This window comes from Formica exsecta, unplaced genomic scaffold, assembly GCF_003651465.1.
Source record: "Formica exsecta isolate Colony F162 unplaced genomic scaffold, ASM365146v1 scaffold3, whole genome shotgun sequence".
Classification (NCBI taxonomy): Eukaryota; Metazoa; Arthropoda; class Insecta; order Hymenoptera; family Formicidae; genus Formica; species Formica exsecta.
The window spans coordinates 1386150-1398414 of NW_021850256.1; positions in this window are offsets into that span (position 1 = coordinate 1386150).

Consider the following 12265-nt stretch of genomic DNA (forward strand, 5'->3'; position numbering starts at 1 on the left):
ACTCATTTGTTTTGTAAATTATTTTTTAAATACATGTTTGTACGTTGTACGTTACTGATAGGCAGATCTATTATTTACATTTTATGTACATTTCAAATATAATTTAAGTATATTTCTTTCTCTCTTTTACGAATTATTTTTTTAAAGGACTGTGTTACTGATAGGCAAAGTATTTTTAATTCATTAGTTTTCCGTGAAAAATGCGCATCTGATAGCGAAATAAACAAAATGTAGAACGGTACATTGAACGGTACACTTAAAATGGTATAATAAGTGGTCACACACATACATAACACACATAAATGCTAATATGGAAAACAGTTCTTTAACTTATACATAATCCCGTTTGCATCAATATAACTTTGTGTATTAGTTTTTAAAATAATACAGCTTATTATACTTTGTGCTACTATATTTGAAAATTTTTAACGACATAGATTTGTGTGATGTATTTTTCTCTGTATAATTTTACGTTTTTAGATGAAGAAAATATTAAGAGATAAACCTATAAATTTATATTTCTCAATGAATAAAAGTTATCACATGTTTCCTCGTTCTTCTCTATAATTCTTCAATCAATGATAACAACTTTAATAACGAGCGAACAACTTTATATATACAATGATTTCAGCGATAAATGTAGATTTGTATGTTAATATATTATCGGAGTCAGATATAAAGTAGATAAAGAAGTACACACAAAAAAAATATTATTCTATTGCTAAGTAAAATGATTACTCAGTTTACTTTACTTCTTTTAAGTAACAGTTATCTTTAACAAAGAATATTTTCTTAATAATAGTCTTAAAATAGACTTGTCACAAATTTTAGAAATACTCATTATCATGTACTCAAAAAAAGTAAATATTTTCTTTTGAAGAATATTATAAAATTTTATCGAAGAAAAGTCAGATATGGTTAATTTAATGTAAGAAAATTTAATAGATCAGAAAAATTTAATGTATTTCTTTCAATTATATAATTTAATATTCTTGATTGAAATATTAAATTTATTAGGATTCAGAATATATTTTGAATAAATTTGATACTTATAATGAACTTATGATAGATTTGCGGATATATGAACTTTTGAAATACTTGAAACAAGTAATATTTACTTGTATATAATATGTATTTTTCTGTGTGTACTTGGATGGATCAAATATAAACGAGACTTGTTAAAAAAATATTTGCATTCAAAATTCGAGGCCATAATGATTCGAGTGCAGTGATTTTTCGAAATCGTAACTCATTCTCAATGATCGTTTGCACGTTTCCATAACTTATGCCAGTCCCGTTACTAATTTCACAAACAATTATTTGTCGGTCGTCTTTAATAATATCGCGAATTGAATTGAATGTTCTCAAGCGTAATGCTCGTCTTTGATCGACGCGCATGAGTCAAATTTGCAACTTCTTCATGACTTTCACAAAAAAATGTATACTATTTGTATATATTTGGGGTTTCGATAATGTGTTCTTACTAAACTGTATGCGTAATCTGCACAAAATTTCAGCTGGTTTAACATGTTCGCGCATTAAAAATTTAATAATTATGCGCAACCGAAACAGGCATCTCATGTTTATTCATCGTGCTTACTATTAAACAACCGATTGTAGAAACAAATGCGCAGCTTAGAGCAGGTCAAGACTAGACACGTCAACCAACACTATTATCACAACAACGAGCGTATTCTGTTCTTTAAAAAGTCTTGTTCATATTTGATCGACCTATGTATATTGTCAACCTTCATAAAGCGATAATAAAATTAAGGCTTGGCGCTATCGTATTGAATATTATTGACGCATTTTATTTCAAATTCATATTCTGACGGTATCTTATCATTTTAGTTTCTATCAAATACGAATCTCATTGGTTTAATTGATTATGTTTGTACTATAACATATCGAGTTACCTAAAAATTTCAGAAATTGAATGCGATTTGTTATATTATTAGATAATCGAAAACGTAGTTGTATGATCTATGTTTAAGAAAACTGCAGAAAAACCATATAAGATCACAAAATGATTAAAGAGAGATACAGAAAAAATTAAAATTCTGTCAAATATCTGTAAGAAAAATAACGAGAATCTTTTATCAAATTATGACATTTTTGTTTATATTTATTTTTCATATTTATCTTTTTGCAATAGAAGATTATTTTAGAATTATTTTTCCATAATATGGCTTTAAGCAAATTTTATCTATTAATTTAAAATTTGCAAAGCATTATTATTTAAATAATAATATAATAATTTTGATTCAACGTATTCTGTATATGACAATTGAGGAATTGTAGGATTTAACTTAGTTTCAAAGAAACTTTTGACTCCATTGATTATAATTAAATTTCTGTATTACTTCAAAGCGTAGCAATAATCATTCTCTGCTCTGCGGAATTCGTTTCTGCTTCAAATGGTGTAAACGATGTGTCGTAATCCGACTTTTGGATGCGTCTCAAAGCTTTTGGCCCACATTCCATCCGTTACCGCAATACATAAAACTTCGAGGACGTGAACCGAATCCCGTAGTGACGTTATTATTCCTCGACGTCATTATGCAGCGCCCGCGTCTCCCTCAAGGATACCGAGAGTGATACCGATAGTGATCGAGAAGACGCGATAAATCAGGATTTCCAGAAAGCTCACCAGCACACCCTTACCCGCCAGACGAGAACGTCGCGTCGTCTATGATTCTCCGCGACTCTTATCCGCGTTGCGGCTCGATCCTTTGCGCCTACGTTGTAACTTTGGCAAATGTCATTGTGGTGAAAAATACGAGACGTGTACCAAATCGGATGCGCACCTTAGCTGAGCGACATTCTTGAAAAACAGAGATGTATTTTATAGAAAGTGACGCGCGGATATGTCTCAGATACAATTTAATATAGAATATATGCAGCTATATACTAAATTTTTCGGAAGTCCTAATGATTCTCTGTGACAAATGTAACTTTTCACATTTTCGCCTTTACGGTATCTCTTCTAGGATTTATTGGCGATTCGGCGGCACTATTTTTACGGGGACCGCATCGCGTCGTCCGCCTCGTATTTCGATCTCTCGCTATAACGGCCGAAGGCTACGCGTCGCAAAGCCTCGGAGTGCTTTTATTTTACGTAACGGATTTTCCGATAAAGTATCGCGCTTCGACGTTCACCGTTCGGCTCGGTGTAAAATGTTATCCAGCTCGTAAATGCGCCTCCTGGGACGCGTCCTCGCTCTTCTTACATAGATGCAAAATATATAAACGGGATATACATATACATATATATGCACGCATATCCTTATCATCACATGTTGAGAAATTGTTTCTCTATCTCACGAACGTCGATCCGCGAGCGCGCGCGCTCTAGTATTGAATGAATGACAGCGCGCGCGCTGTCGAAGGATGGCGGGGGAGGGGGCGAGTTCGCGAGAAATAAGACAGCTGTGGCTACTACGCGCGTCACAGCGCGTACGCTCAGTCACGTGTCATGAGAGGCGCGCGGTCGCACGTCTTAATTCATATATCGTCGGTACTATTGTTCAGAAGGGAGTAGCAGAAAGTTGAGACGAATCGCATGTGAAAGTTGAAAAGTGCATCGCGATAATAATTCGCTTTACATCCTTTCAAAGAAAATGTATTATATTATTTTGCGCTATGAGAATAATTTCTACGGCATAATAGTATCTTCATCTATCTCATATTTATAAAATATGATAAAATATAATAAAATATAATAAAATAAAAGAAGAAATTTATTTTGCATTTCATATCGAGAACAGTTTTCGAAATAGTAAAAAAGAATTTTTTATATATTGACAATCTCACATTTATTTTTACCTTTGATTTATTTTAGTACTGGTATCAATGGATGGGGGAGGAAGAAGGGATGGTCTACTGCAATAAATATACTTTTTTATTTTACTGAGCTCTCTTACGAAAGAAGCTGCATTTAAATGGCTCGGTTGTATTAATAAATTAAATTGATGCTTTCAATTAAATTCTCCAGCTTATTAGTGGTCATTGAAGAAGTTGTTTCGTCGGAAATATAAAACAAATTAAAATGAATCTTTTCACTGAAAACTACGAAACTTTTTGCATCGTTTAATGCAGCTTCTTTTGCCTTGGCTTGAGTGGCTCGACTTGGGAGTTGACGTGTAGCGGAAATATAAAGCGTTGCTCATGAATCGTTTATGATGCAGATGTTATAATTATCGTTTAGATGCATCTTGTTGAGCATTTATTTTTATTTAGCCGTTGTGTACTAGAGAAGGGCAAAACTTCTCTCGTAAAGTCACCACCAAGTTATGCTGGAAATTCCGCTTTTCTTTCTAATTTCTTCGCGGGAAACGGCAGGGTTTAACTTTCCTTTATCGTAGTTGGAATTGCTGCAAATTTAGCCTGAATAAATTACGCCGCATTCAGTGTGACTTAAAGTACACAGTCTGGGAAATTTTATTCCATTTATCAGGAAGAGATTTACATGTTCGGGATAAATTCTCTGTGTGATACAGAGTCTCTGGTTTCTTAGATATTACATAATTTTTTTTTTTTTTAAATCTAGGTAAATGGTATAAAAGACAATCGAAAATATATATAGAGGAATATTTCACGAGTCGTACTTTATTAAACAACCCACATTAAACAATCCTAATTTCTGCAACATAAGAACGTATGCTTGGCATGTAAGCGGTTTGATTGTCGGTTAATGTTAATCGAGCCTTCGAGAGGAATTCGAATCGCTCGGATCGATCTCCTTTGCGGATGATGGTTCGCTTTGCGAAGAGTATTTTCAGGTTGCTCGATTTTACGGCCCATTCGAAATGGGAGTTGACCCGGTTCACGTGTTCCGGCTCAGTAACCAGTCCAGTGATGTACCACTGACGAGTCGGAGCCGGGGTGGGGGAGGGGGTGGGAGGGTAGAAGGGGAGGAGGGGCAGTTTTGCGATCCGCAAGGGTCTACCGCGATCCCGAAACGATTTCCGATCTCGATATTCCCAGGGTTCAATCTAACTTAGGTCTGGAATCGGGCGCGTTCCTTCGCAGATTCTTCGAGCGGTCGGAGGCAAATCCTAAATCGGATAACTCGCCGTCTAAGCTTGGACGGGGGATATCTCATGTGTATACGCGCTGCTAACGGAAATTGGATTACCCTGTGTGACGATATCATATTTCACGACGGCTTGTTTCGTAGGTAAACGTTGACATTGATACATGGAGAATACGGGAATCGGTGGATACGCGTTTAAGTCACGTGTCACTTGATAACGTGTAAGACCCCTTTGATTGAGTATAGACTCATTTCCTCACTTGTCTTTGATTTACTAGCTTAAGTGTCCGAAATGGGGACGCTCCAGATTCTACAAGCTTCATTTTGTCATCGTATGACAAAAACACTCCAAATCTAATTTATTTAAAGAGAGCTTTGTTTAAAAAATCAAATGAATGACTAATGATCACAGAAGGAGTGTGATATTAAATTTGTGAATTTGCAAAAAATTAAAGTGTGTTTGTATAAATTCATTAATTTGACAATTTAAAGAATAAACCTATTGACGTCTTAATGGTGAGAATTGCTAACGAGTACCACGAGAAAAAAAAATGCAAATTATTCATTTTATTGAAACGTAAAACGAAACGTGGAGCGGTCCGATGATGGGCTTGTTAGCATTGGATATTTTTCGTACTCGACTTGGCTTTTTGCGTATCGGTTCCATAATTCTGCGCGACAATAGCTCCAATCGCGAGACCGTAATCGCAATAGCCGCGATCGAGTGCCCGACGCGTAATGTAATACTCCATGGTGAATAACGATCGCGAGGCGACAGCGGCGAATATTTACGATCTCTGTCAGAAATTACGAAATATCGTTCGCAATTTATAAGCAGTTAACGAATCGGGCAAAATTGAGAGCGTGGAATAAAAGTATGCGCCTCTGTTCCCCTTCGCTTCAATTAGGCGAATCGAATCTTCGAATGAAATGTACAAAATTTTCTCATTAATGTCAAAATTTTCTTTTTTTAACTTTTTCATTGACTTGCATCGTTATTCCACCTACCCTCGCCCTTTTGCTTTCTTGCGAGTGTTCGTACACACACGTGCGCTGCTTTGAATCTATTACCATATATTCCGAAACAACTTGCGCAAGTTTGGTCTAATTCCATTTCGACGGCGCCTGTTCCTCAAATCTCTATTGTACGTACATCTGTGTTAATTTTTTTCTTTACGATCATATACACGTTCTGTTACAATATTGCTGTTTATCGAGGTGGAATGCACAGGCGTAAAATATTGCGGCGAATATCAGTGGGCTCTTTTTCATCCTTCGTTGACTTGCGCGCGTATAAATTTCTCTTAACGACGTGACACTTTAATTGGAAAGCGAATTAATAATGTCGCCGCACGCACGCGGTTATAACCGATACGTCCCGCATTTGATAAATGGATAGCGATATATATACAATCGAAATATCGATAGAAAATTATTTGAAATATATGTTAAAGAGCTTGTTTTGGAAAGAAAAAAAAAAAAAAAATTTGTATTTTTTAATAATTTAAGACTGTGACAAAGTATAGATAAAACCGGCTCTTACAATATTATTATTTTTATCATGTTGAAGTTTGCAGACTCTTCGAATCGTTTATTAGCCATAATCCTTATCATTCGCTCGATAACCAATATCAAACAGTAAAGTTGTGATACGATACATTTTGTATATTATCGAATTTCTGTTCGAAATGTGATCGTACCAAATATTGGAAAATAATTTGCTATAATTATTACAATTAATGATTAATTAATTTTCCATAAACAACATGTAACTGTATCGCCATGATAAATCTCGTTTAAAAATGGATGTTCCCCAATTAATATTGTAGAATATATCTATAACAAATAAATTATTATATACAGACAACATTTTTGCTTTATTTTTTTTTAAAATTAATAAATAATATCTTACTACACAATTTTGATAATTTTTTGATAAATTTGATAATTTTTTGATAAATTTTGATTAATATCTTACTACGCGAATCGTAATTTTGAAAAGATGGGCAAATCAAATCTTGATTTAAACGTTTTGGATAGATGCATTAATATAACACTTGTGTTCTATCGTTTGTCGATGATGCGTAAATAAACATAAACAAATATTACATTTCATGCGTGTTGCGTAAATATGTTTTCACATATGGATAGAACATCAACTGATAGAGTACCTACTTACTCATTTCTGATATGATTGATGGGTCGTACGTACCAGATCGCTCAGCGATGAAAAATACCGACTCGAACGCGCGCTAAAAGATAAATTTATTTTGACATTAATATGTTTTATAATATTAAAATAGACGCATACCATATTAAATAACGATCAAAATTGCGATTATTTCAATATACGTATATAAAGTGAAATGATCTCACATCTTCTTTTAACAAAAACAAAAAAATTTGAATCTCATTTGCTACTTGAAAAATACAGAAGAATATGGAATAAAAATAATCTCATTTATTGTTTCATATACTATTCGGACATGATCGAAAATTATCGATTACAGATGTATACGTCAGGGTAACTACGTTGCGTAACGCGTACATGTGCCAATGAGATATCGATGACATTTCGTGACAACCCCTTCGGAAGGCATCGAGCGTGATATCATCTGCAAGACATATCCACCCCCTATGTCAGTTGCTATTAATCAGAGCCCACTGACCGCGAGCACACGTGATACATCGCGAGCCGACGTTGCTTAGGGAGCCATCTTATTTATAGAGTTATTCTACTGTGAATAAGGCTGAGTGAGATGTCTCACGGAACGAGTTTCGTGTAAAATGCGATGGACAAATTTATATCATATATTATTTTTATATCCGTTTTATTATAAAAGTGATTTAAAAATTAACAAAATAAATGCTTAAAATTTTATTATGTTTGAATATATATATACAATATTTCCATCTTAAATTTCGTGCGCGTTTCAGTGATATAAACCTAAGTTATACGAAACATATCGCAGGTCAGGATTATTAAACCTTCGAAAAAGATTCAGATCATAATGCGATGATTTAATTTTTCTTATCTTTCTCATATCGATATCTTCCCCTTTAATTTGAATTAAAGATATGTGATGTCCTAATATATTGGTTCCAATATAATAAAGCACAATGAGTATCGAAACGCTCGATCGCGTATTTTTTTTTCGCTCGCACGAGACTTACCGCTCGGATCCGGACCGATAGATATTTCAGGGAGGCTTGTGAATATTCGAGTAATCTTTGCCTTCGCGTTCGAGAAATTTCCATTTTTTAATCTTTGCTTTCCGCAGTTTGTAGCCTGTAAAACCGCTCGCGGTGCATTAATTGGGTCACATCGGTGCGCACTTTACCGTCACTCTTTAATAATTCCAGATTTCGTTCTCCCTTCTAGTTGAGAAGCGAAACCCGAAAACGTGGCTAACACGCGCATATAGTTAGGTAGGTATACGCGACCATAGTTAGATACTCGGACATATACAACGCGAGAGGGATGAAATCGCGGCGATTTATAACGCCGACACCGACGCGCTATCTCGCTGCGTCCAGCAGCTCCCGCGAGGAAGGGAGAGAGAGAAAGAGAATGTGGTTTTCCTTCTCAACGATATAACATCGACCGATGTGCGGAGGTGTGCGTTACTTCCATTTTACTTACACACCCTACGGATGCAATAACAGCGTTCTCTTCTGGCGAGGACATCTTTTTCACGCTTTTGCATTTTACTCCTCTCCCATAGACTGTGCGTCGGCAAAAGATATTTACAAAAAATTTCTATTTGCAAAATGTGAAATTATTCTGCTTTCCGATATTATACCTTGTTACAATCTTGTATGCGTAAACTAATTTTCCCCACTTTTATCTTCTTTATAATACAACGAAAAAGATGTGTATAAACGTAACTCAAAAAGGCAGATTACTCGAATAATAAGAGAAATATTTAAATTTTACGAATGGAATGTTGTAAATATGTACGCTGTACATTATTTTTCAGCTATGTAGCAGGATAGCGGATTTTTTCCCACACGCGAAAGCAAAAACATCGAATTTTTGTAATTCTCAATATCGCGATCGAAAGATAATTTCATGAATATGATTACACCATCTCCGCGTGATTATTTAAAGATAACAATCACGTTTACATACTTGAATTTTGGTATTCGGTGGAGAAAAAGGTTTTCATCTTTACCTATATGCGAGCAATTTTTTTTTTTTTTTTTAGCTAAAAGAATGACCGATTTACTTGGGATTTTCCAACCTGTTATCGAGCGCGTATTATCGTATAAAGATACACGGGGTGCCTCACTGTTGCTGCGCATGACTTGGCGCGAGACACTACCGTGTCTCTTGATATTAAAATTGATAGCATGTATCGCACGCTGCGCGAAAAGATCCTTCATTAATTTTTTATAATATTGATGAAACGCAAGCGTTGCGTTTTTATAAAAAACATTAATCCTTCTACTGCTCAAGATGCAAATTTTCACAAACGCTTGTTCTCGTACCTGCTATGATGTTTCAGCTTTAGATGGCTACGTTTTAGTATTAATTATACCGAGCATGAATTTATAATATACGAAAACTATACATCTACATACTGAGTTATCATCCTCACATTATATTTCGAATCGCATTAAAATTTGCGATTATTATAAATGCATTGTCACATCCACGCAAATGGTTAACGAAATATATATTTAGTAGAGTAAATATGTATACAAATGTCACGTAATTTACGATCGATGCAGAGCATATGGATTATAAGATAATGAACATTTTACATTATATTATTTATACAAAAAGTATTTTGTTTTATACATAAAGTTTTGACCAAAATTTTATTTTACAAATTGCGGTGTCGCGTTCGCAAACATTCGAAAACTTTTCGCATCAATCGCTTTATCGGAATTTTCTCTGGTATTCGCTATGGTTAATAATTTTCTTCGGCCGTGACGTTGTAGTTTTATTTTTTTTTATTGTTACTTATGCGGGGGGAGCTAACGCGTTGCCGTCTCGCGCCGATCTTAAAACTTCGATATTGCATTTTGCGCGCAATATGCTTCTTTGTCGTCAATTCTTTAAGAACCGGAGGGATTCATAAATTTTGTTCCCCCGCATTGACCGATGTTAGCGTCGCGCGTCGCCTCGTAAAGTTGCATGTTTTTCGCATCTATTACTAAAACACTCCGAGAAGCGAACCAGGCCCCGTTGATATTATATCCGTTTGTATATAAAACTTCTGAGAGGATATTAATCGTAATTTTATCGTGATGCATTTGTACAAATTGATGATTGCAATTACATTTTAAATAACTCGTTTTGCAAAATTCAAAGAGTCAAATTTTGGTCACATCTGTCATAAACTTAAAATAATTCTATGGTTATATCATATATGTTACATTGTCGTTCAAAATTCTTCTTTATAACTATATTTATATAGATATTTACGAATGTTATGATGTAACAATGAATTATTGTTTTGTACACACGAGTATTTAATTAACAAAAATATTTCGAATATTCTTCATCGATATTATAAATAACATAGAAAAATATGTATCAAGCTTCTCTCTTTCTTTCTTTTTCTCTCTTCTAAAAATACAAGTATTTTTTATTTTGCCATTTTTAAAATGTCGCGTATCCGATAAAATTAAAAATTCATTCTTATTTGCTTAAAAAATTTATTTTTATTCCTTTAGCCGTGTTTGCGTGAAGAAGATACCACAAGATCGTCGAACTGATGCCTGCCAATGCAGGCACTAGATACCAGCATGCAACACGCAGAACTTGATATGAAACGTGGAGAATAGACAGGCACGCGATCATTTTGGAGCTAGTCAGATGCCCGTTTGTCTATAGTTGTAGATTGAAACAGGATGACGTTGAATCGTTCATTCTCTTCGTCTTCGCGAGTCTCGATGATTGCCGAGAAAATATTATTACGTGATTGCCCGACAATAGCTCCTTGTTAAAAGAGAAATACCTAACTTGTATGAAAGAGACAACTTTGGAATGTAGTTCGGAGATACGTAAGATGATTTCTACGCTCAGAAAAGACTCGCAACATTATTTCGCCTGTGCATTCACTCTTACAAACTTCCCAAGCCAGGTGCACGCGTGCTTTAGTCTGGACGTGCGTAGACACGTGTCACGTGTGAAAAATGCATGCGAATCAAGTCACGCGAATAGCGACGAGACGCTAGCGCGCATTGAATATTTTCCTCTCAAGGCATGTTAGATCGGCCACACGGGCAAGGTGAGAAATCTGGGAGCGCGTTGATGCCATCGTTCTCTCTCAAGACGAATGTAAAAAGTTACAAACGTTATCCACACTGCGCGCTTCGAAATCTCACCCAGGAGGGTAAAGAGACTTATTTGATAAAAGTTTTAGAAAGTCGGATATAATCGGATACAGTTGATTTTTTCTTTTCCGTGTCTTACCTTCATTTGGCTTCGAAGCGTGTCCCACGTGCAGAGGTTTTGCTCTAGAAAAATTAATGAATTAGAATTATATATAATCATAAGTTTCTGACGGTAACTTGTATAAACGAGGAAAATATATATATTTTTTTTAAACTCTCACACTTACTTTGAAAAGGTTATTTGTAGTTTCCGACAGTGAGATTGGCTTTTATATTAGTTGTGTGTTCAATATAATGTCAAAGCTACTCCTGCAGTTAACTAGCAGCTTTGTTAATTTTTAATTGGTTATGAGAAAGTCTTTCAGTTTTACTTCTTTTTTAGATTCTATTCTGAATAAATTTGTAAACGGTATAAATTATTCTTAATTAATTGTCTAAGATTTATCTAGAAATATAAAAAAAATAAAAGAAAAAAATTATTTCAAAATTAAATTAACATTTTTAATTATTTATCTGCGTTCAGAAGGTTAAAGTTCAAAGTCTAAGAGACTCCTAAGACCTTAACACACGTTGTTAAGGATCAAGCTATGAGCAATTTTCACACAGATGTTGGCTTATAATTTGATTGGTATTAAACGATAAAGCTTTCGCAAACTATAAATGATATCCATATTCATTTCGGCAAAATTGCCGCAGTAACTGTGAAAGATGTTCAATGGTTTGAAAATCCACGGCGATGCGTCGAGTTGTCGAAAGGGAATGCGAAGTTACGAACGGAGCGGAGAATCTCGTTCGCGGGTGTCGGCGGACTGTGCGCAGATAAATAGAGTTCCTGGAGATCCAACGGGGAGAGATCGATGGTGTGGCATGTCCAATCCATCG